Source organism: Thermobia domestica, chromosome 9 (assembly GCF_964235325.1).
Source record: "Thermobia domestica chromosome 9, izTheDome1.hap1.1, whole genome shotgun sequence".
NCBI lineage: Eukaryota > Metazoa > Arthropoda > Insecta > Zygentoma > Lepismatidae > Thermobia > Thermobia domestica.
Window position 1 is genome coordinate 135,791,515 of NC_137462.1, and position 25,564 is coordinate 135,817,078.

Below are 25,564 nucleotides of genomic sequence, written 5' to 3' on the forward strand. Positions count from 1 at the left end.
CCAGATTGAAGTTTCGAATAGATTCTCGGCTTTAGAAGATTCGGAGTGCACTAGTGTTGAGGATACCTGGATTGAAATTAGAGATAGCATTAAAATTTCAGCAAAAAAAAAAAAAAAAAAGTTGGGACACGCGAAAATACGTAGGAGAAAATCATGGTTCGATCAGGAATGCATTAAACTAGCAGAGAAGAAAAAACAGTCAAAATTAAGCTGGCTATAAAATCCGAATGAAAAAACTACACAAAATTTCGCAGATATCAGGCGGGAAACTTCCAAAACTTTTAGAAGAAAGAAATGCGATTTTTTGAAAGCTAAAATTAAGGAACTTGAAGATAATGGTAAAAATGGAAACATCCGGGACATATAAAAGGTGATCAGCGAGTTTAAGAAAGGCTATCAACCTCATGCTTATATATTAAAGAAATCTGACGGTACAGTTCTCACTGGTACGTATAGCATCTTAAATAGATGGAAAGATTTCATTGACGATTTGCTTAACACGCAACCAAAACCTAGTGTGCGTGGAGAAAAGGAGGTACACACCGCAGAACCGTATATTCCAAGAACCCAACCGAATAGAAGTAGAAATAGCTATAAAGAAATTAAAGAAACACAAATCTCCGGGTGTAGATGAAATTCCGGGTGACTTAATTTTAGCTGGAGGCGAAAAATTGTGGAATAAGATACACTAATTATCCTTATCTGGAACAAGGAAGAATTGCCACAAGAGTAGAAAGAATCAATCATTGTTCCAATTCATAAGAAAGACGATAAAACTGACTGTAATAATTATCGAGGCATTTCTCTTCTGTCAACATCCTATAAAATCCTTTCAAATATTCTATTAGCAAGACTGACACCATAAGCAGATGAAATTATTGGAGTTTTTATCAGTGCGGATTTAGATGAAATCGATCAACTATCGACCAAATATTTACCATTTGCCAAATACTAGAAAAACAGTGGGAATACAATACGACCCGGTTAGGAGAGAAACATTATACAACGTTCTTATAGAACTTGGAATATCGAGAAAGCTAATTAGATTAATTAAGATATGTTTAAATGAATCCCAAAGTAAAGTCCGGGTAGGAAACTTTTTGTCCATGAGCTTTCACGTCGAAAATGGGCTGAAACAAGGAGATGCGTTGTCGCCATTATTATTTAACTTTGTTCTGGAATACGCTATAAGGAAAATCAAAGATAGCAACCAGGGCCTAGAGTTGAATAGTATTCACCAGGTTATGGCATATGCTGATGATGTAAATTTAATAGGGAATGATAGGAGAACAATAGAAAGAAATGCTGAGATCTTATTAAACGCTTGCAGGGAGATGGGTTTAGAAGTAAATGCAGAGAAAACTAAACACATGGAAGTGCGTCGGGATCGTAATGCAGCAAATTATGGATGCGTTAAAATATTAAATAATACTTTTGATAAAGTGGATATTTCAAATATCCAGTATCAGTATTAACAGAGGAAAAACATATTCACGAAGAAATTAAATGTCGACTAAAAGCAGGGAATTCGTGTTACTATTCGGTTCAAAGTCTCTTGTCGTCACGAAGTCTGGTGAATAATTTGAAGCTTAAAATATATAAAACGATAATCATGCCTGTTGTTCTGTATGGTTGCGAAACATGATCCTTACTCTGAGGGAAGAACATAGACTGAAAGTATTTGAGAACAAAATTCTGAGACGAATATTCGGACCCAAGAGGAACGGGAATGGAGAATGGCGGAAACTTCATAACGAAGAACTACATAATTTATACGGTTTACCCTACATTGTTAGGGTCGTCAAGTCTAGGAGGCTTAGGTGGGCAGGTCATGTAGCTAGAATAGAAGAAAGTAGAAACGCTTTCAAAGTCTTGACTGGAAGACCAATCGGGAAACGACCATTAGGAAGACTTAGGCGCAGATGGGAGGACAATATTAAGATGGACCTCGCAGAGATTGGAATACAAAGTAAAAACTGGATGCAGTTAAGTAAGGATAGAAGTCAGCGGAAAGCTTTTGTGAACGTGGCATTGAACCTCTGAGTTCCATAGGACATAGAGTTAGTTAGTTCGTTAGTTTTATTATTATTATTATTATTATTATTATTATTATTATTATTATTATTATTATTATTATTCAGTTCTAAGATAGCGTTAGATGCAGAGGAGATTCTAAATGTACTAACGAACTGAACGATAGTGAGAAGGAAGATCTTTTCACAGAAGTAAGAGATCCAGACGAACTTCAATTGATTTTGTTTCCTCCAAATGACAGGAATGAGACTGATCAAGATTAGGTTGCAAGTGATGGCGATAGCGATATCGCACAAGTTCGCTATAATTATTGGAAAGGAAGTCATCACAACCGATCGAGGTGCGTGCGTGCCGTGCAGGTGGGGAAGCCTACGACATCGATATTAGTGGGTCTGATGGAGTACCAGCTAATTTGCAGAGTAGAGTACCCGAAGGGACATAATCATCCAACTCGAAGTAGTGTATTAGAGTATGGAAAAGAAAACATTTGAGTCAAAACAAATCTTTTCCAAGGAAAGATAATAATTTGGAACCCTTTATAATCAATTAATGGATTGATAAACAAGTCAGTCCTGTAGATATATTTCTTGAATTTTTTGAAGATTTTATTGACCACATTGTCCACACAGATTTTATTGACCATCGATCATTGAACAGTGTAACTGGAACATAGATGGAATCGATCTTTTTGATAAACTTCGTTCGTTGTATTGAATTCGAGTCAGATCAAAAAAGTAATATTACCCGTTTGTCAGATTTTGTATTAACTCTGCTGTTGTCAATCTGTGGATACTCTATAGACATTTGGATAAAAATTTGCCTCTGTTAGAATTCAGTCGACGTATAGTATTAGTTTTGCTGTCTTCACCCAACATAGAAAGAAGAAGAGGATTCTTCAAAATCATCTAGGAAAGTTCCTACAGAAATTCGGTATGACAAAATTGACCATCTCGTTGATGAGAAGGAAACACAACGAAGGTGTGGGAAGTGTCCTAAATTAGAATGTATAAAGTGCAACGTTGGATTACACCCAAAAAGTGCTTTCTTTTATACCTCAAAAAGTAAAATATGGATGTTGTTTACGGTATCGATACGTAAAGTGCAACATTGGATTGAATTCAAAAAGGTGTTCCTCTTATTCAAGCATGTACTGAGAATACAAAATCTATTATATCATAAACTAGAATCACACTCTGGGAATACCTAATATTATATGTTATCACTTGGGGACACGGTGGTTCAGAGGTACAGTGTTGACCTCTCGTACGTGGGGTCCCTGGTTCGATCCCAGTTTGCTCCAAGTGGGCTTTGTGGTGTTAGCTAGTTTTCTGGGAATTCTTCCGTTTCCTTCCTCTTTATTCGTTCCACCAATGCATTCATTTCCCATCAACAACGTCTCCTTTAGCCTAGCTGGCATAAACGTGGGACGTAAAACTTAAGATTTCATTTCATTTCATGTCATCACTTGTCAGCATTCTCATTTTAAGTTTTGCTAGCAGGGGCAAGATTATCCACACATACAAGAATTTCACTTTTTTTATTATTATTATACAATTGATAAAGATATTTTTCAAACTCAGAGGGATCTACTGTCCCCTCCTACTCTCCCCAAAATGACGCCCCTATATGTTATATATATGAAATGTATTATTTTCTTCTGTCTATATACAGTATGACTATATGCAAAGAGATTTCGGAAAGGAAAATGAAACCCGATCGAAGGCCGATATAACCTGATTGAGAATCTGACGCAAGATGTCAACATTTGGCCGTCATACTCTCTCAATGATTTCAATGCAGAATATGTTCATTCTCACTTCTCACTTCTACACCTTCCGTGTAGTTTGTTCGGCTGATGCAACGGAATAGCTGTCTTGCATTTGATACTTTTGTAAAATGAAATTCACTTTTAGTTCCGTTGGTTAGTAACAAAGGTGAATGTTTCTGAAAGCATTTCCAGCAAAGCCAATGGGTGTCAAAATCATGCTATTTAAGCATGAGCATAAAAATGTGTCCTTGACCGTGGATTCTCTAACCTTATTCTTGACACCTAAGAAATAACTCATAAACAACTTAAAGCCGGAAAAATATTGATTCTTCTTTAATAACTTGTACAAGATTATTTTCTTTTCATTATTATCATAGTATGAATATAAATTGTATAAACTATTGGCCAAGCTAATATAAATAAAAAATAAAGAGTTCATTTCTTTGTCTGTGTGTCTGTCTGTCTGTGTGCTACCTGGGGACCAGACGAGTGAACCGAGAGTTACCAAATTTGGGTCACGGGTTGGCCCACGCCCCAGACCAAGACGAAACGTTTCTTTAATTTTCGAACCAGGGGGTGTCTCAGGGGGGTGCGTTACCGAGACATGTAAAAATAATCCAAAATGACCGATATTAGTGTCAAATCCATAGTTTTCGCAGTCAATGAGATCAATGGTAACACTTTCATTAGCGATTACTTTCAAATCCAGCTACCATTATATGCCGGCCGGGGCTCACCTGCGGGGGAGGGGGGAAGGTTACCAAGAAATGTAAAAATAATCCAAAATCCAGTTTTCGCGGTCGCTGAGATGAGTGATGTTACTCCGAAAGGCGTTGACTTCCAAATACATCCCCCATGGGAAGAATGGGTATTTCAGCTAGTTAATGTTATAAATAAATCAACATAAAAAATATGAAAAAATAATAATATCTTGCCCCAGGGAGTTTAACTGTTCCTTTCAGTGCCGAGCCTATATGTGGCATTTACTGTTTCCTACAGCCTAACGTAAGAGCTAAACCACACGAGCTCCCATTAGGACTCAAACTCAGGTATAAGACGCGGTATAAAGCTACGTAGGAGCTCTAGTTATTTGTTTTATACAAATGTAGGAAATCTTGTGAGGTTTGCATCTTACACTCAATTTCAGTAAGTAGGAATAACGAGTAAACTACCAATGAATCCTTTGATGAGAAATGACTTACGCCAGAATGTGGAATTATAAATGAGAAGGTATACAAAAAATAGCCGTTTTGAATTATTATTATTATTATTATTATTTTTAATCCTCTTATATTGAGGTATTAGGAAAAAATTTGGAGGGAAAATCTTATAGATAGCTATCTTAAATTAAAAATTTGGTCCACATATTTTTCTAAGTAGTAGAAGGAGGTTCCTGTCACCACGGCATGGCGCGTCCTCAGGTTGCGGATCGAGGAGAAGGCCTCTAGATATAGAGGTTAGCTGCGAATATACTGAATAAGCAGTAGCGGACAGCCGACTAGGAGTGGTCCTCCAGCTTGGGGGTTTGGGTAGGGCTAACAACCTCATCCTGTAAAAAAAAAAAAAAAAAAAAAAAAAAAAAAAGCACTTGTTCAGAAATATTCACAAAAGCCTCGGACAAGGACTGATAGCTTGGCACGACCTCAGCAAAAGAAAACTGACATGAGATTTGGAACTTGGAATATTAGGAGTCTTTATAGAGCAGGCGCGTTAAAATCCGTAACGAGTGAGTTAGAGAAACACAGGATGGTCGTAGTAGGAGTTCAGGAAGTTAGGTGGGAAGGAAATGGATCTATGAATCCCGGAAATTTTACGTTCTTTTACGGGGAAGGAAACAAAAATCACCAGTTAGGAACAGGGTTTTTCGTTCACAAACGTATATTACCAGCAATTAAACGGGTTGAATTTGTTACTGACAGACTTTCTTTTATTACTCTTAAGGGACGGTGGTGTGATATTATTGTTTTAAATGTATATACATGCCCCAATTGAAGATAAGGATGACGATATGAAAGACAGTTTTTACGAAGAAGTGGAACGGATATTTGACCAACTCCCGCGATACCATATGAAAATTCTATTAGGGGATTTCAATGCGAAGGTAGGACGAGAGGATATTTTAAACCGATTATAGGGAACGAAAGTCTGCATAAGGAAAGTAATGACAACTCTCTTCTGTCTCTAAGCATTTCTCTTCTGTCAACATCCTATAAAATCCTTTCAAATATTCTATTAGCAAGACTGACCCCATACGCAGATGAAATTATTGGAGATTATCAGTGCGGATTTAGACGAAATCGATCAACTATCGACCAAATATTTACCATTTGCCAAATACTCGAAAAAAAGTGGGAATTGAATACCCCGGTACATCAACTATTTATTGGTTTTAGAAAGGCGTACGACTCGGTTAGGAGAGAAACATTATACAACGTTCTTACAGAACTTGGAATAACGAGAAAGCTAATTAGATTGATCAAGATATGTTTAAATGAATCCCAAAGTAAAGTCCGGGTAGGAAAATTTTTGTCCACGAGCTTTCACGTCGCAAATGGCCTGAAACAAGGAGATGAGTTGTCGCCGCATTATTTAACTTTGTGCTGGAATACGCCATAAGGAAAATCAAAGATAGCAACCAGGGCCTAGAGTTGAACGGTATTCACCAGGTTATGGCATATGCTGATGATGTAAATTTAATAGGGGATGATAGGAGAACAATAGAAAGAAAGGAAGAGATCTTATTAAACGCTTGCAGGGACATGGGTTTAGAAGTAAATGCAGAGAAAACTAAATACATGGAAGTGCGTCGGGACCGGAATACAGCAAATTATGGATGCGTTAAAATATAAATAATACCTTTGATAAAGTGGATAGTTTCAAATATCTAGGATCAATATTAACAGAGGAAAATCATATTCACGAAGAAATTAAATGTCGACTAAAAGCAGGGAATTCGTGTTACTATTCGGTTCAAAATCTCTTGTCGTCGCGAATTCTGTAGGGGAATTTGAAGCTTAAAATATACAAAACGATAATCATGCCTGTTATTCTGTATGGTTGCGAAACGTGGTCACTTACTCTGAGGGAAGAACATAGACTGAATGTATTTGAGAACAAGATTCTGAGACGAATATTCGGACCTAAGAGGAACAGGAATGGGGAATGGCGGAAACTTCATAACGAGGAACTACATAATTTATACGGTTTACGCAACATTGTTAAGGTCGTCAAGTCTAGGAGGCTTAGGTGGGCGGGTCATGTAGCTAGAATGGAAGAAAGTAGAAACGCTTTCAAAGTCTTGACTGGAAGACCAATCGGAAAACGACCATTAGGAAGACCTAGGCGCAGATGGGAGGACAATATTAAGATGGATTCCGCAGAGATAGGAATACAAAGTAGAAACTGGATGCAGTTAGCTAAGGATAGAAGTCAGTGGAGAGCTTTTGTGAACACGGCATTGAACCTCCCGGTTCCATAGGACATAGAGTTAGTTAGTTAGTTAGTAGAAGGAGGTGGCCGCTAGACACAAGGGTGAGCGAATAAACAGGCGGACAAACAGGTTAATAAATGGGAAAACATAAAAAAAAACATTTTCTTGCATTTTAGAGCTGTAAGATTATTATTATTATTATTATTATTATTATTATTATTATTATTATTATTATTATTATTATTATTATTATTATTATTATTATTGTTGTTGTTGTTGTTGTTGTTGTTGTTTGCAATCACAAAGTTTCCTCCGTTTCTATTTTTATCACATCATCATGATATTATCGCTTGCATGTAAGGAACGGCTTATCACTACGGGAAACATGACGCGAAGTCAATCAATGAAATTTTATCGAACTCGAGAAATAATGCGGAAACATGTAAAACTAATGACCGTATATAAAAAAAAAATGTAGCCTATCAGACTGAACCAACTCACATTTGATCGAAACTAGGGGAAATAGGGGAAACTAGGCCAAAAAATAGGGGAAATAAAGTCGAGACCACGCAATGAACACCGAGCGTTTCACTGGGATACTCAGAGGCAAGAAATTTAAATGCATTTAATATTTTTAATTCACTCTGTAGCTAAATTTAACTACAATATAAACCAATGGTCATTCATTTAACTACATTTTCAGAAAATTGAAAATAAATAAATAAAAGAAGGAAGTGAAGGAGTACTGATGGTCTAAAGTCCGAATCGTTCCAGTACTTTGTAACTTGCCAAAGAAGTGATCGGAGCAGCACTTCCTAGCAATGCTCTCTCTGTCAAACTTTTTGTGAACGTTGAAAGCGTTCCAGAGGCGTATATTATCTTCTTTCATGTCTTTGATTTGTTTGAGTAAGGGTGTATTGTATGCGTGAGCGAGGAATCGTGAAGCATGTTACACAGGAATTTTCTGCTCTGCTATGCATCAATATTCCGCTCCACAGTAAATGCGACAGCGATATTATGCTGTGGAGAAATTAATCTACGATGTTTGTCTACATCTAAAATTGTTATAGGTAACATACACCAGTATAATATGCACCCAGAACATTATCAAATTCGTTCTGTTCATTTTCCTGTACCATTGGAGAAATGGGGAAAATGTTCTCTTTCAACAAGCTTTCCAAAGAACCACACACCACTTCTGTTGCTAAATATGCTCTCCAAGCCATGCTTTATTTCCTCCTGGTCTCCCCAGCTATACCTTACAGATTACTGTGTAGGAATGGATTGGACGGGCACTACTGTAATATATACAGTATAAAAGTACTTCAAAAGTGTTCTGTGTCATTACTATTTGACCTAGTGTCATTGTTCAAACGCTATTTTCTTCACTATAACATCTTTCCAACGGAACTATTTATATATCCTATCAGAGCTCCTACGTGGCTAAGCGCTTAGCATACGCGCCTTCAGCGTGGGAGATCGGGATTCGATTCCCGGCGGGAACTCATGTGGTTCGGATTCCATGTTAATCAGTAGGTTCACGTCTCATATAACCTCGCTGCTGAAAGAGACGTTAAACTCAAAATCAACTCAACTCATATGTCCGTATCACACACCTGAACTGGAAAAACTGGACTTTTTTTTCTGAAAAAATCACCCCCTCGGAATACTTGCGCCCCTCGGGCCCGGCCCTGGTTTCGGGTAGGCATCTCGAAAAAATTTCAAAAATACCAAAAGGTACACACAATTCCTATGCAAAGTTTCAATCTGATGTCATGAAAACTAAAGGAGTGACATTTTTTTTTAAATTTTCCTTAAGAAAAAAATAAAAAGTAACGCCTCTCCGCCCCCCTTGACATCGTGAAGTTGACCATCTGGTTCCAGAACGTATCGGGGGTATTTTTTGGTCCATCCTTGACTTGACCAATTAGAAACTCGGCTTAAATACCTGTTATCGACTTCAAACTTTATGCTAAAAGTAGAGTATTTAATGGGCTTTTATCATTACAATTTTATTAAAATACATATCTTAAGGGGATTCAAATATTTTCCATATTCTCCCAGTGCAAAGAACATGCACTTCGGCCAGTATGTAATAAGACAAAGAGAAAAAAGGGAAGATAATATGGAAATTTAAATGTACATGTTTTGAATTATGATTATACACTAAACGTTATAACCACTAAATATTAACATCTTAGCAAAATTAGGAAAATGTAGCATAATTAGAATAGAAAAGATACTTCGATTTGTACGGGAAAGATAGAATGATGAAATGAAATTCTTCAGCATAACTTCCAATTATTATGCCAGTTAGAATAAGGGATACGGGTGATTAAGGCAAGTGAATGATGATGGAATATTTGGTGGAATGAAAATGTGGGTGGAAACGGGAGTACCCCCGAGAAAAACCCACGGACATGATGTTGTTTACCACAAACTTAGATGCCGGGGATTGAACCACGGACCTCACGCACTAGAGGTAAGAGCTCTACCACGGAGACACCATGCCTGCTAGACAAAGATAAGAATGCCGGCCCCGGCGAGGTGGTCTTGTAGCACAACTTGCTTAGACAAAGTGGGGAATCACCTATACTGTGAAGATTGAACGTACCATATGAGCATCCATCGGGATTCGAACCCGAATCTTCTGCTCTAAAGACTCGTGCACTAAGAATATAGCCACAAGAAAACTCTTATCATATAAGAGTCTACAATTGCAGATTAAAATTTTTTTTTTCTATTTTCTATCTGAGAATATAGCAAAATATAAGACACATTTCTAATATTGCACAGGTTTCAACCAAAGAAAATAGAAGTATATACTTGCTTCTTTATAATAATTATCAAGACATTGATATCGTTTAGCTGATGCAATTTTTCTTTAAAATAAATCATGTTTTCTGTAGTTGGTTCCTGTTTATTCGATATTTCCAGTGAAATGTGCTTCACCGAATTTATATAAGCAAACGATCTTTTATGATTGTTTTGTGTGAAATATAGTGAGTCAATTCAATATGAAGACAGTAAATTTTAACAAAATTTAAATACGAGAAATTTCCATAAGATTTTTTTTTTTAAAAAATTACATATAAATATTTTTAGGAACTAGAGTCAAGGTCTTTCAAGGCCAAGAGACCACGGATTGTTAACTTTGGGTGGGGCCTTTTTTTTTCTGAAATTCAAAATTGGAGAGGGGTGGAGCTTTGTTTGCTTTTGTATATAAGAGTCTGATTTAACATATGGTGGTTATCATTTCGGTAAACACTTACACACCGTGACGAGTGCTATATATTTACATAAAACACAACAATGAAGGCTATCGTAAGTACCTATAGACTACTACTTTATTTCGCTAACTCACATATTTGTTATGCATACCTTGAAGTAGATAGAAAAGGATTTTATATATTAAAAGAAAACGTGACCAACTCTTAAGGTGCCACTCTGGCTAAATAAGCCACCTATTCTATTGTTTGAGATGAGTTAGGACTAACAGGTAGAGTGAAGTAGTAGGGTTACAATAACTTTAATGTTTCGTAAATGAAATTCAGGTAAATGTCTAGTTTAATGTTCCATGATTATCCCCTTCAGGCTAAGGAAGGCGAATAATTGATTTTTTTTAAAAATGGTGAAGTAAAAAGGTGGGAGAAAATTGGAGAAACTCTAGAAAACCTTTCGAAAATGTCCACCACAAATTTGCGTAACCGGAAATTGAAACAGGGACCAATCGCATCAAAAGTGAGCATTTTACCACTGAGCCTCGTGTCTCCGTTAAATGTTTTTAATTTGAATATCTGTGTTCGATTTCCTAATTCGTTCCTTCTAAAGTTCTTTATTTAAAACCATTTTCTTCGAATACATTTGAAATCTTGGTAAAAACTGAAATCATACCTATCTCCATTACCGTATAGCTAGGATCGGCATTGAGAAAATGAAATGAAATCTTTGAGTTTTACGTCCCACGTTATGCCGGTTAGGCTAAAGGAGACGGTGATGATGAGTGATGAATGAAATAGTGGAATGAAGAAAGTGGGAGAACCCCGAGAAAACCCACGCACACGGTGTTTGTCCACCACAAAGTCCACTTGGCGGGGGCTGGGATAGAACCCGGGACTCCAAGCACCAGAGGTGAACGCTCTACCACTGAGCCACTGCGGCCCCAGCATTGGCATTGAGTTCATGTTATGTAACTTTCTTGGACGCAAGACTGTATATTCAATATTCAATATTTAAACATATGAAATAGTAAATCTATGGCTACTGGTTACAATAAAGTAATAAGATTAATCAAAAATAGAACTTATTTCTCGGAAGCTAATCTGTATCAGAAAGCCACTACTCACTATGCTTACTGTTTTAGTTCTGTGACGGAAAGTGTTGAAACGGGAAATGTTAATTTGAACTACTTCTAAATTGAAAAGATGGTTGAAGGTAAAAGATAGAACTTACTCATGGGATGCTGAATCATTAAAAAAAAAAAAAAAAAAAAAAAAAACTGCATCTCGATATCTCTTGCACATTTTGCTCTATAAAAACTCAGTATTGAAACCGGAAGTAGTAGTGCATTTGAACCACTTCCAGTCTTGGTAGATCATTGTGGGGCGTGACTATATGCTCCCTTGAGATGCTGGATCGATAGCAGAAAATTGCTTTCCGCTATATATTAGCATTTTTGTTTCTATTGCAATAAGTGTTGAAACCAGAAATGGCTAATTTGAACCACTTCCGGTGTAAATGGAGAGATAACGGAGATGAATCCTATCATTGGTACACTGAACCGATTGCAAAATACCGCATCTCAATGTCTGTTACCACTTCTGCTCTGATACATGTCTTCCAACACTTACGCATAGCAGGGCCGCGGTGGCTTAGTAGTAGAGCGTTCACCTCTGGTGCTTGGGGTCCTTGGTTAGATCCCAGCCTCCGCCTAAGTGGACTTTGTGGTGGACAAACACCGTGTGCGTGGATTTTCTCGGGGTTCTCCCGTTTCCTCCCACTTTCTTCATTCCACCATTTCATTCATTTCTCATCATCACCATCTCCTTTAGCCTAACCGGCATAATCGTGGGACGTAAAACTCAAAGATTTCATTTCATTTCACTTTCGCATAGCATAGTTTGGAAGTCTAAAATGACATAATTATTACCTCTCATTTCTATAGCACGTACGCCTAAGAAATGAAACTATTCTTTCACGTACCATGGTTATGCTATGTAGACTAAAGATACATTGATGATGAGAATGAACGAAATTATGAAATTAAGAGTTTGGGAGAAAACGGGAGAATTTCGAGAAAACCAAAAAGTGTTTGTCTACGAAAAAGATAGGATAGAAGCAAGGGCCTCACGCACCAGAGGTTGATATTCTACCACTGAGCTACCATTGCCCCGTAGGCTAAAGAAGATTGATTATTAATTAGAGTGAATAATTGTTGGAATGACAATGTAGAAGGAAACGAGAGAACACAGAGAAAAGCCATGGACACAATGTTGTCTACTACAAACTAACATACCCAGGAATCGAACCTAGGACGCCTGACATGAGAGGCTGGTACTCTACCACAAAGCCATAGTGACTCCCCTCATAATAGGAACCAACTATATAGTTTGGTATATACTTCTCTTAACATAGATGGCTTTAATTTATAAGATAAAGTCTAAGTTGAGTACTGTAATAAATTAGTTCTCTCGAAATATTTGCTTGACGGACACATTTAGAATATTGACAAATTGTATCCAGGAGAATGTATGTCACATTTTATTCTTCCTTTTTTCAAACCGGTTTTGGGAAAGGTAACCTTCGTTCTCCGCTACAGAACCTGTCACACGAGAAGCGGTTTCCTGAACGTCAGTAAAGAAGAGCAATGACTCCTTTTGAAAGCAAACAGAAAAAAAGAGATATAAAGTTAATAACAACAAATTCATACTTGTACCTTCCGCTTCATATCGACAAGTACTCTCTTTTCATCGTTATTGTCTGACTGAAGTACGTACATACGTATTATATTTTTCCAACAAATATCGATACCATTTGATGGCAATAAGTTGGTATTCCATGTAGTATCTTATCTGCAGAACTTGTGACTGACAGTCTGTGATGTATATACATTTAACATTCCACAAATATTATTAACATTTAAAGGGACCAAACTGTCCAGACATGAAATATGTATCAATCGATAGATCCAGGAGCACATACATGGTTCCACAGGGTCTGAACACTCCCCCCCCCCAAAAAAAAATCTTGCTGACTCAACATATATTTGTACACTTGCTCAATAAAACTATATTTTTTAACAGGGAAATGGTTGATGTAACATGCAAATTTGATCTTACGTTTCATCTGTACTCATTCTCTTTTAAAAAAAAAAAAAATAGTTCTATATTTTTTCTGAAGTAGTCTACAATTACTTATCGCCTTCTCGGGTACAGAATAATACCCATTCAGTACTACAAAGAAGTAGTGAATTGTAGTATTGAATTCCCCCCTCCTGAAAACTTGAACCCCTTCCAACGAAAAATTTCAGGATGCGCGCCTGGACAGATCTTATTTTGTTGAACAATATGATATGGATGCAATAGCGTAGCCAGGATGTGTGTTTGGGGGGGGGGGGAAGTGCTGTTATAGGTACATATAGAAAAATTACAAACAAAAAATATATAAACATAAAAATATATAAAAAATTACAAACATCAAAGTACCAAAGTACATTGTCGGACCTCTTTGGGGAAGCCGGCCCCTCCGGGCACCCCCTTTCTACGCCACTGTATGGATGAGTATAACCCCTCATGCGTAGTTTTCGAAATGAAATGAAATGAAATCTTTGAGTTTTACGTCTCACGGTTATGCCGGTTAGGCTGAAGGAGACGATGATGATGAGATATCAATGAATGAAATGGTGGAATGAAGAAAGTGGTAGGAAACGGGAGAACTCAGAGTAAACACACACACACACACACACACACACACACATACGGGGTTTCTTCACCACAAAGTTCACTTGGTCCGAGCTGGGATCTAACCATGGAGTCCCCAGCACCACAGGTGAACGCTCTACCACTGAGCCACCGCGGCCCCTTTTGCGTAGTTTTCGAGAAAAGCTAATCTCTTTGTAATCCTAAAAAGTGATGCTCTGCTAGTACCATGCTACTTATTAAGATGAAACTGATCGTGAAGTATGTCCTTCTCAAACTTTTCATTATGACACTAGCAAGATTTCAGCACATAATATGTTTAACAAAACACAGATCAAAATTGACCAAAATTATGATTTAAGTCGCTAAATTTAAATTTCTGTTTGATTAAAATAACGTCCAATATTCATACGTATGTCCAATATTCATATATGTACTGTATATATGAATATTGAACACTATTTTAGTTAAACAAAAATTTAAGTTTAACGAGTTAATTATAATTTTGGTCTATATTTTATTAACCTTACTATGTTCTATCATTTATACTATATATATATATATATATATATATATATATATATATATATATATATATATATATATATATATATATCAGTCAATAGGTGACATGGAGATGGATAAAATGGCATGATTGAAATATTTAATGGCTTTATTCTGTTGGAAACATTACTTACTTAAGTACTATCTGCAAGTATATGTAAAGGAAAGTATACTCTATATTAAATAACAGAATACTATATAGTAAATGGCAGAATACTATATATTAAATAGCAGAATACTATGTATTACATAGCAGATTATACATAATGTTATTTGTGTTCTTTTAACAGTGACGCACATATTTCTAATAGTTACATATACATAAATACTGCTTGTAATACTACTTAAGTTAAACATAATTAATGGATACCGAAATGACACGTCACAGGATTTAGTTTTCTCCAAGGAAGGGACATTTAAAGAAATTTGAAGAAGAAATTACTAAATACAATCCATTAGAATCCCCATTCATCTCCAAAGAAGGAGAAGAAAGCATCCTTCATATTAATAATCCATTAAAGTACAAATAATGGCACAGGCACTCGACACCCTTGAAATAAGAGAGGCAAAGCCAGAATCTCTGACTCTTTCTTGCAAGCCGAGCTCTTTTACTCTCCATTGTCGTACTATACTGATGGGGTTCTCTGATTTGATTTCCTTAGATAGGGTTTCTTAAACTGTGGTCAGCGAATCACAAGTAGCCCTTGCAGGTTGTCCTTGTCAACCGATTAAATCGAGCATTAGTAAGGAGAAAAAGAGAGAAAAAGTAATTAATGGGTATTTATACATTATACTTGAGAATCTCAGAGTTTGGAAATTCAAAAGCAAACCTAGTTAGACCTTCTTCCATCCCTAGAACAAACATTTTATGAAATTTATTGTTGTACCTGCACTACATAATGTTCTTGATAAACGTCAATATGTATTTTGTACTGCTTATATTAATATAAAAAATGGCATTCTAATTAGTACATTTTTAAAGATATAAGTATATACGATCAAAACGTTTAGAATGGAATAAGAATAAGGTGGTCCGTAAAACATTCTGACTAATGTAATTGGTCCTTACTTCGAAAAAGTTTAAGAACCTCTATCTTAAGGTGTCGAGCTAGTTGAAGTTGGAGAATCTGAAGGTTCATGTTTCTGTCATACCATATTAAAAAATATTAGTACAAATATAGTATTAGTGCTTACAGTATAAAATTAATTATAAATGGACGTTTGTTTTCTTTTCTAGATCTTTTTGGCTCTGTTGATCGCTGTTGTCTGCGTTGCAGCTCAGGAACAACGTGATAAGCGTCAACTTCTGTTGGGCAGCCCACTGGCCCTCAGCAGCCCATTGGCTCTGAGCAACGGAGCTATCCTGACTTCTTTGGGTTCTCCATCTCTCGTCTCGTCACCTCTTCTTCTTAGCAGAAGCTCACTTCTCTCTTCTCCTCTTCTTGCCTCTCCAGGTCTTGCTCTTATCTAAATTCTACAAATATTCGGTCGAGTACACACACGGAAACGGTGAAAGAAAGCCCCAAACTCTTCAATCTGATTCCATTGAAAAAAGAAATGTTTATGAAATCTTCATTGATAAAAATGTACAAAAATATGTAAATAAGTTTAAAATAAAATATAAAATAATATTTTTTCAGTATTTAATTTATCAAATGAACAGCCCTATAGGTCTATTATTATTTTAAGATTAGTACTATAGTTGTCCGTTATCACTAATTTTGAATACTTAAGGTAATACTGCAATACACTGCTAAATTTTCACATGATCTTTAAAGAGTGGGAAAAGAAAACTTTAATAATACTGTAAATTTTGTTTCTTAGTGCTTGCAATTTAGTGTAAAATGGGTAATCAGCATCTAAGCTCATAAGTTGTACTGCCTACATAATGTATATAGCCTGGTAGTTAAGAAACATCTATTGACACACAGACTGCCAACTAATATGCAGTCTATCCAAGAATTGAGAAATCAGACAATTCACTCTGCATATTTGGCTAATTATTTAACCCTTGTGTACTACCAAGAACATTGTTATACGGGAATTACCATGGGGTCTTCTAGAACTCCATCTGAATTATGTTCTTTACGCAGAACCATCAAACAGACAACTGAAATTTTTAGTAGGCATCTTTAGCATACACTCGAGATAGAATGCAAGAAAAGACTGAATTTTAATCTTAATTGCTTAAAAGATATATCATCATAAACACCTCTGCGGTTTCGCAAGACCCCATGGTAATACACAAGGGTTAAACATACTCAAGGAAGATGACAACAATATAAATGACCATCTTATTTATACAGTCCAGGGAATAGAGACATATTGCTTTACAAAAAATCAAGTACTTCTAATTCTTTGATATATCATGTGGATTACCCCCTGGGTTCAGAATCCAAGTTTCCAACCTCTTCACCCTTATGTAAACGCGTTGCAAGCACACACACACACACACACACACACAAAAAAAAAAAAAAACTTTGGCACTCGTTAATTCCTCACGTTTTTAAGTTATCGATCATATCTTTCGATCATACACTTTACAGGGGAGTTATAATTCGACGTTGTAGAGTATTATATGTTCTACAACTTTTGAATGCAAAGTGTTTTTGTTGAACTATTATGTAAAGAGTTACACAACATCAAAGTTACAAATTTTCATAAAAGAAAATCTACTTTCTAAAAATTTTTGTAGAGTTTTTCAACTATGTTTCCACAACTGTATGTCGTAGTAAAAAACGAAATTAAATGAAAGTTGTAGAATTTTTGACATGGGTCTTAAATTTCTTACAAGTTTTTTTTTAATGAAAAATTTTTTTTGGACTAATAACAACGGAGCTTCTCTGAAGGGTTTTAAATTGCAAATTTATAAAAAATTGTGTATAGGTAGGGGTGACTTAAAAATAATTTCTTCCTGTAAAGCCAAGCAACTTCAATGAAAAATAGAAACGCTCAATGTAGATATTCTAATAACAGTATTGTAAAGTAAAAAGAAGAAATATTATAATAATAATTATATCTTATATAATAATAATAAAGCTTACTCTTTAAAATACTTAGTTTCATTTGGCCCCGAAGGCTCATTTAGTGTCTCGACTTCTTCAACAAACAGTTCAGTAGAATCATCTTCTTCATTGTAATCCGTTATTATATCCACGGTATTGTCACAAGTTTATCAAGAAGAGTTTTTAGAAATTATGGCGCACTTGAAGCCGACCTTTATGTAACTGCAGGTCATAGTGAATCCTTTCTTCCACTGACAGGAAATATAGGTCAATATTAACTGAGAAACTGGGTTACCGTTTATTTTTATTATTATTATTATTATTATTATTATTATTATTATTATTATTATTATTATTATTATTATTATTATTATTATTATTATTATTATTATTATTATTATTATTATTATTTTAAGTTTGGAGTTTGAAGATTACGTTATTAACTGGTTTCAAACCAGAGTATATTCAAGATGCTGTAAGTAGGAAGTTCGTGCAGTAGGTTGGAAATTGATAGAGCTAAATTTAAACTAACCAACACACTACTTTAATTCGTGTATAGTGATTGATCACACTACGTGAAGATTTGCTTCTTATTGGCAGTGACGTAGTTTTTAATATGCATCGAGCTTAAGCTAAGTTAACTACCATCCTTCGAAACTATGGTTGTTACCTAGCAACCACTGCATTATACTTAAATTTTCTAAAACAAACTAGTCTGGGTGATAAAATTTAGTGTTTTGGTAACCACATTGGCATTTATTTCGTTAAGGCCCGCCAGGTTTTTAACATGACAATAATTACTTAGGTGTGGTTTTACACTTACACTTTCTTAATACATAGGTCAGGTCCGGCGGAGCTTATCGGAACTTAACTCACCACATATGTATATAAATTATGTTTAGACTGAACTGAACTGAATATATGTTCATTTATGACCATAGATATTCAGATTTCAATTAGCAGAGAATTGAACATTTAGTTGGATTTCAAAATATGTTTTCATTTGTAATCAGTTATTGTATTTTGCTCCAATGGAAATTGCCAGCTAAGTTACATACATGCAAAGTATATATAACATTATGCTTTCTATTTCTGACATACGTCTTGCTTCAATGCATGATTATTGGCCCAATATTTCTAGATTGGTTTAGGTTTTCTGGTGCAAAAAGTTAAAATGGATAGCTTACACAAATTAATTCATGAATATGTATGTTTATATGAAATGTAGTACAAAATAAGTGTACAATTTTATTTTGTAATAAATATGTGTAATGAAAGTCCGAAACCTAAATTTCCGGAAAATAAATAAAATAGTGGCCAGTATAATTTATTTTAGTATATTCTACTGCTAGACTTTCATGAAATGGAGATGCTTATGATTGCTAAGTTGTTAACTAGCTTTGTATTGTGGACCTCAGTAAAAGTAAAATTATAATTATCTACTGTAACCTCAGTGCATGATATATCTAGAGCATTTAAAGCAAAAATAATATATACAAATACAAATGGTACTGAAACAAAAAACGAACGAAATTGTAGTAAAATATATGACTTCGGAATTATAATTTACACTGTAAATAGTCCATAAAAGGTGAAGGTGATTTGATCCAAATTTAACTTATCCATAAAATGTTATTGTATGTGCATCAATAGGGACTTAGGGAGATGTGGGCGAATCTGGTAAATAATGTTTGATTAAAAATAAGCAATAATAGAAAAGAGAAGGAATTAAAACTATGTGGAACTAAACTAGAATATGGTTATTTCTAAAGAAGTACATTTTATAATTTTATTTATTAAGTCAGATAGCTGCTGATTTAGAGGAATTCATTTCATTTAATTTCCTGGTGGTGACTCATTACCACTGGCGACCAGTTATTAATACCAATTTTCTGGTACACATCTAACCACTTCTCTTAACATGAAAATATTTCTAATACAGAACTGAAACATATTCGTTAGTCAGTTACCACAAAACTTACATTAACATTATAATAATATCTTAAGTATTGTTGTAGATATTATTATGATAAGCAATTCAACGTCTTCCACTGTCTGCTTCACAGTCAAATTATCTTGAATGAGAATCTCCTGTAGGAATGATTTTTAAAATTTTCGTTCACTAAGATCCTTTTGTCTATGGTACTTGAGCGATTGTAGATCCATCAAAAATGACATTATTTGAGTATTCATATTACATCTTTTGAATCTCTTAGCATTCTTAGTACCTCTCATTTCCAAGAAGATAGTCAGGAGAAACGACTACAACGTTTGCTCCATGTAATAACCTACTGTCTCTGGGCTCATTCAGGTAATGCCTTAAGTTTCACGAGATACCATACGCCTTCTCTACGACATTTATAAGATGTAAGGCAGTAGCTTTAAAATCTCGCTACGAAGACGTTCAGTCAGGTACACGCTTAGCATTCGCCTTTTTATGGTCAAGACAAGGATGTAGGGGCGGGACCAGCGAGAGCAAACGTCGAAAGAAGGGAGGAAAGAATGTTAGTTGTTCAGAAAGATATTGAACACAAGATCTACAGAACAGTAAGATTAAAGAACTCTGTTGTGTGCTGCAAGCCTTTCAAAGAGGAAAGCATATCCGAGAGCTTACGATAGTCGAAAAGACAGCCAATGCGAAACGTCGCCTAAAACACAGCACTCCACCTTTGATTCCTGTTTCGTTTGCCTCTGTTGCTGCTATTACTTGGAAATCTATGGCCAAACAGTCATCTGACGTTTCCACATGAACCAGGCTCTCTTCAGCTAAGAATCCTGAACTGAAAACCCCAGTCATCTCTTTGTCTTCCAGGACCGCGGTGGCTCAGTGGTAGAGCGTTCACCTCTCGTGCATGGAGTCCTTGGTTCGACCCCAGCTCGCGTCAAGTGAACTTTGTGGTGGCCAAACACCATTTGCGTGAATTTTCTTGGGGTTCTTCCGTTTACTCCCACTTTCTTCATTCCATCATTTTATTCATTTATCATCATCATTTTCTCTTTTGGCCTAACCGGTATAATCGCAGGACGATTTCATTTCATTTTCTTTGTCTCCGGATTTCTGTAAAATACCACACTTTTGTAACATTAATCTTATGTTACGCATCGTCACTCCCCATATATAATTAGTTATATAATTTAAGTGAGAAATTGCTTCTTTCAACTTTGACAGATTGAAAATTGTATGTCGAAAATGGCCCTAATACTTTATGAATATTAAATTTGGTAAATTAGCTTAAGTAATTGGAGCGGGAAAATGTAGTGCGGTTGCCTCTACCTAGTTTTATTATTTATTTTATTATTGTGTACCATAGGTAGTTTTATTATTTGTAATAACATATTTTTGAAATAATTAGTGTGTCTTGCATATTTCGAAACGTGTTACTATTATATTAGCGATTTCATAAAACTTCTTAAACATAAAATATAATTAGTTACATTACTATTTTTTATTTCACATTCATTTATTTTATTAATGGAATATTTGATAACACAAAATTAGCTAATTTATTGATATTCCCTGTTGTACTAAAGCAAAACTTTGTCAGCTTTTTTAGTTAGTCTATTATTTGAACACCTTTTTTTTTTTAATTTGAATGAATGATCAATAACCATAAAAGGAAGAATTCAAGATCTGAAAAAATTCCATAAGACAGAAAAAAGTATGAAAGGTACTCTCCACTACATGATATCTTCTTTTTGTTCTATGCCTTTTTCTCAGTTAGCTGGGATCGGCTTTTTGGATCTCTGTCCGCAATCTGTTCAAGCTTCTCGTGTAATGAACAATTCTGCAACTAGTTCCATCCAAAAGTCTTCCTTTGTCTCTTATTCAAAACCAACTTACGAAGCATAGGCGCTGATTATATTCAGAGTTTCTCCTTCTCCTAGCACGAGCTTAACTATAATAATTCTCTCGTTTACTCTTTCCACGTTCATCAGTTTCTCCTTCATGTTCTTATCCAAGACAATTCCATGTTTTCACCGTATATTTTATATAACCTTGTATCCATTTCCTATTTCCTTTGATCATGAACCCTTCGTTTAGTCTCTTGGATGCATGCTATGTTCACTCTTCTTCTTACCATCTCTTATTCAATAACTGATAGCACCTACCTGTCAAGGTTTCAACGTTCCACGTTCCTATTCTGATCTTCTGCTGTTTTCGGAATGCGTGAAATAATTTTGTTCATAGCTGCATACTATTTGAGACAAAAATAATATATTTAATACATTTACATATGTACTTGCATTTCATGGAGATATCAATGTGTTTTTCTACAGTTTTACTCAAATAAACTGTATGCCTCAAGTAATGTTTCTAGACGTCCTCTTTTAACGGGTTTTTCTTTTTTTCGGACCCTAAAATGGTCAGGGCGGTTTTTTCAAGAAAATGGGGAAAAGTCCTATTTTCACGGGGATACAAATAATTTCTTAAACTCCAAGACTTATAATGCATACGCTATTGTGACCTATCTAAAGAAACACTAAAAACTCCAGTCAAACTTGTATCCATATACAATTTTCCATTTTTGAGCTGAGCGAAGCGAAGCTCTTATACTCGGGTTAGCCGTTTGGTTGTCCGCGAACTCCTCCTAGACCGTTTGGCCGATCTCAACCAAACTTAGCACGCTGATAGAGTATGTCGTGCTGAGTGACAACATAGGTCGAAATCAAAAATCCGATGTATCATCGAGGAATAATCACCGAAAAACGCTTCCTCCTAGACCGTTTGGCCGATCTCAACCAAACTTAGCACGCTGATAGAGTATGTCGTGCTGAGTGAGAACATAGGTCGAAATCAAAATTCCGATGTACCATCGAGGAGTAATCACCGAAAAACGCTTCCTGATTACTTAGTTTAAGCTCGCTCAGCTCATTTCATTGCAATCGGGTATATACATTGCATTCCTAGTAAATATATATACATCTATAGGCTTATATCTCCACTTAGTGAGCAATCAGTTTAAAATCGTGATTACCCCAATCTTCAAAATGGACTATACAGTGCATTTTTGAAATTTTAAAATATTATATATTATTCATACCAACCATTTACATCCGTAATAGAGTGTTTTAAATTTAAAATAAAAAAGTAAGTTATATAAACATAAACTTCGCATAAACTCTACTACCTAAACTACTTCCCTGTAATTTATTTTATTTTATCTATATTTTTGGATCAAAAGATCCAATATATTTCAATCATTTTTTGTAGGTCTTATATCTGGAGAACTACATATAATTGTGTTAGAATATAAGAATACATCGATAGAAAAGATTTTGATTAAGTAATCTAACAAGTTTGGCGCAGTCTACGGTAGGATAGGATTCAAGCTCTAGGATACCAGTATTGATCCAAAAAGAATTAAAGTTAACAGATTGTATTGAAGGATTAAAAGAGAGAGCTAGGATACACAATGTCTTCATTGCCAAGTTTTCCACCTTTCAACTGTGAAACCGATCACCTGCAAGCATATCTGGATCGTTTTGAACATTTATGTATAGCCACACAAATCCCAGATGACAGAAAGGTCTCAACTTTGTTTGCTATTATTGGTTCCGAAGCGTATGAGCAAATTTGTAATATGTGTTGGTCAGATTCACCATCAGAAAAGTCATATGAAGAAATCAAGACAGCTATGAAAACATGTTATGCAGCAAAAGTGAACGTTATTTCGGAGAGATTTCAATTCCACAGCATGAAGCAGAAGCCTTATCAGTCTATTAATAGCTTTGTACTAGATCTAAAAAAGCAATCATCATTTTGTGGCTACACTTGTTGCTTGGATGAGAATCTTCGAGACCAGTTTGTGTTTGGAGTCACTGATGAAGCGATTCGGCGTAAGCTGTTAAACACAAAAGATTTGACTTTCCAGCAAGCTATAGACATTGCGTTAACTATGGAAAGCACCGAACAACAGTTGAGGTTATATAAGCCTAAACCAGAGTCTGGTATAAATATGGTGCATCCGACAAAAAATCGTTTTGCAAAAGTTAACGAGCGGCATGGGTCTAGTTCCACTTCAGCATCTCCAAAATCATCATCATCTCCAAGATCGTCACCGAAATTTCCTGCTCGGTGTAGTTTCTGTAGATTACAACACAAGAGAGGAGCTTGTCCTGCGTGGGGAAAACAATGTTTAAAATGTGGACGTAGGAATCATTTTGCATTAGCCTGTCAATATGACACTTTTGAAGCCTCTGAAAATACCATCAGGAAGTCAGAACAGGACGAACTAGTTGAAATGGCAAATCAGCTGAAGTTAGATCACATATTTTGTGATACGGAAGAGGAACGCACACTTTCCGATTGTGATCCACACTATGGCATGAGGGACATATTGTGGTATGATCAGTGGAACCAAGAGAATTCACAGTGCAAGGATGAACAGCGTGACAGGACCAAATGCACGGATCAACAGCAAGACAGGATTGGGTTGGCAACAGTGGCAACCGACGGATTACAAGGGCATATGTCAGAGCCGCATGAAGTAGAGGTACCGAACTACCCAGATATAGGAGTTTTAGATGATAAGCACACGAATTCTCCCAAGAGAGTTAAACATTGTTGGGCCAATTGGTGGTACAAGAAAAGGTCACGAGATCATCGGAAAGAGTCTGATAGCAAGGAGAAGAACTGTGATTCTGTGGAAGCCGGCAAGATCACTTCGTGGACGGAGGAGCTGCAAGAGCGTGACGTAATTCTTGCTCAGCTGATGGAGAAACAAAAGTGCATGCAGGCACAGATAGATTTTCTGCAGGAGAGATGGCAGGCGCAACAAAGAAGAAGGAAGTTTAGAAGATGGAAAGGAAACGAAGATTATTCGGAGGATTCCTAGATTTCTTTGATTTGATTTCTGTTTCTGTGATACGTTTCAGTTGCAAGTGGTTAGATTATGTTGTAAGTTGTTAGATTAGGCTACAAGATATATAAGATTACATAAGATGTTAGATTAGGTTTCAAGGTATAAGTCTTATTTTGTAAAGAGGGGAGAATGTTAGAATATAAGAATACATCGATAGAAAAGATTTTGATTAAGTAATCTAACAAATTGTAGTCAAACTCAAACTATCACTTAACTCAGTATGAAGTGCTTATTCCACAGAAAATACGAAAACTCGATTGAAGGGCCGTTCAAAAATTTTGTGGCCCCTAATCCAAAAACTAATTATTGGCCAAGATTGCAATCTTTTGATCCATATTTTGCTCATTCCTAAAATTCTTGTTACAATACATATGTTTGTACTAAATACTGTAGTTGTTAATTATAGTATTATTACAATATTCAGTTTCGAAGGAAATAAACTTATCCAGCTTAAGCACGAAAGAAAGGAACTTAATGTTTCCGTAGTAAGTAGTATTGTAGAACTGTCTATAAGTTATAAATTAACATGATTTTTTTTGTGTGTGTGTGTGTGTGAAATTTGAGAATATCCACTTCTACTAAGTTTGCTAGTCTGAAGCAAAAATGAGAAGAATAATAATCCCATTTTTATTTACAGTACAGCTTTATCATTCGACTCAGCTGCATAAGGAACGTAAAGAAAGTACTGGTAAAAAATAATATTACATTAGAAAGCAGTAAGTAAGACAAACTGTAAAGAATTTATAATTCTTTCGGTACTTTTATCAGTCGTGTAATTGTTTGTAAAGAGTTGATGGTAATATTAAGAACCAAACTGAATTTTGATTCTAGAAATGTTTGAATACACTAATCTTTTATAGAAAAATATTCTTTAAATATTTATACTTACGAGTAAAGAAAAATATCAAATTTACACTTACGAGTATTGGAACCGAGGAAATTATATATATATATCTGAAACTAAAATTATAGGTACACAAATA

The 25,564-nt window shown here is 35.5% G+C and overlaps 1 long non-coding RNA gene across 1 annotated transcript; it reads left to right on the forward strand.

Annotated features, from left to right (window-relative positions):
• Positions 1-10,488: 10,488 nt before the first annotated feature.
• On the forward strand, positions 10,489-16,344 carry LOC145694147 (uncharacterized). Its single transcript, XR_014132942.1, has 2 exons — positions 10,489-10,556; positions 15,951-16,344. It is a non-coding gene; the product is annotated as an uncharacterized LOC145694147 (long non-coding RNA).
• The last annotated feature ends 9,220 nt before the right edge of the window (positions 16,345-25,564 follow it).